The sequence below is a fragment of the Benincasa hispida genome, chromosome 6 (genome assembly GCF_009727055.1).
Source record: "Benincasa hispida cultivar B227 chromosome 6, ASM972705v1, whole genome shotgun sequence".
Lineage (NCBI taxonomy): Eukaryota > Viridiplantae > Streptophyta > Magnoliopsida > Cucurbitales > Cucurbitaceae > Benincasa > Benincasa hispida.
In genome coordinates, this window is record NC_052354.1 from 51,503,998 (window position 1) to 51,505,991 (window position 1,994).

Genomic DNA, 1,994 nt, shown 5'->3' on the forward strand with positions numbered 1-1,994 from the left:
AAAGGTCCCTTATAGATAGATTTGCTATACTTTAAGCTTTTATTAGTCAATTTAATCCTATTAAACTGATTAAAAGATTAAAGCCTAATGGTTGTTAATCATATTAGAACCGTGATCTTAGGTCTATGTTATCCAAGTTTTAAACATTTTAAAACCCTGAATTAAACCTAAGTGAGCATGCATGTCTTTCTTATTGCTTTTAGTTCTTATTTCTCTTTAACCTTTTAAAACAAACAACTACAATACATCGCGCACAACTAGGTGTTTATAACGCTTATAAAGAAACCTATGTGTCATGCTTCATGCAATGTCCGATCATTACTATGCATAACTTTTATATATATGCATAATAACCAAGCAAACATGCTTTCCATACACCCTTATACTATAACAATTATATATAAAGATGAAGCATGACAATGCTTTTTATGCATGCATAAATATAACTCTTATATTATATGATGCATGAGCATGCTCTTACATAATTAAGTTATGATTCTCTAAATTATAACAATTACAATAAAGAGATGATGCATGACCAATGCATAACCTAAGGTAGGATTTACTATATGTGCATACCATATGACATATAGAAAACAAACATCACATGTAATAAACCAAGGATTAATAGACTAGGATGAACCTTTACAAGAAAAATCGGAATGAAATAACTCTATCTATTACATTTTCCATTGAGCAAACCGGTTCACTGGTGAACTGGGTCTTGAACCGCAGGGAGAACTCCATCATTTAGTAAACACCAAAAGTAAATGATCGTTTAGCACACACTAGACGATAGGCACAAAAGCTAAACGAATGTTTAGATGACAACGAGGCTGCGAAGCCTAAATCAAAACCGAGGAAAACATCCCAGAAAGACATATTCATTAATCCATCACATCCACATAACAATTTATTACAATAAAAAAAAAACTCGAGCAGGATATGCACCCCCACCAAAGAATGTATATGCAACTCATATCGCTTAGAACACTCAATGAAATATGAATATCAAGAACTCATGCTCTGGATCACACCATGAGGATCTCTTTCTTACAAGGTATCCATGAGAACGAGTATTGGATCTTTCCTAATTCATTTAGTGATGACAAACCACATCAAACTTTCTATCTCTAACAGGTGATATAACTTTAAGTCTAATTTAACGACATTCTTTCACAAATAAATTAAAAGATAGTTCACATCTCAGGAGACTTTCTTACACGAACTTAATTAGTATAAGGTTCCCCAATCACCTCATAGACAGCAACAATCTGTTCATCGCCCACATGAAAACAATCAGTCTATCTCGCAGCACGAGTCTCTACTACGAATGGCATCAAATGACAAGAGCGAGAAGAGAATTGGACACACATTACTATAGAGCGCCTTGAGTATTCCTCGAAGTGAGAATCCAAAGAGTGTTCTGTTGAAATTTCGTAGAGGAAGGAAGAAATAGCTGAACATGTAGAATGATAAGCAAGTGGGAGAAGGCTATCGTATAGCGGGATGTTTCACGTTTAGAGAAAGCTACACATCGTGTAGGTTTTACTAAGACGGATCTTAGTATTTAGTAGCGATCGTTTAGAAAAGCTAAGCGACATTTAAGACTTGCGGTGCGATGTGTTAGCGCGGGTGTGCATCGTTTAGCAATAGAGAGCTATCGCATAGGCTCTCAGCTAAGCGATCAAAAACTCTTTTTCACACCTTTTTGGCGATTTTTTTTCGAACCCTTTGTTAAAATGAACAAGTTTCGTTTGATTCTTCAGTTACAATAACCAAATACTTTTCAACTAAGCACGATTGAGGAGAAGTTTTCGGCCAATTTCACATAATTAACCAATTTAATTTAATAAATTAATATATTAATATTATATTCTTACCCTTTGTATAGGAACGCCTTCGCTCGCATGCCCCTTACACGAATGGATCAGTCGGACCATCTGTACAAGTCCACAAACACCTTGACCCCAATTTCCACCAAAGCGGGTCGC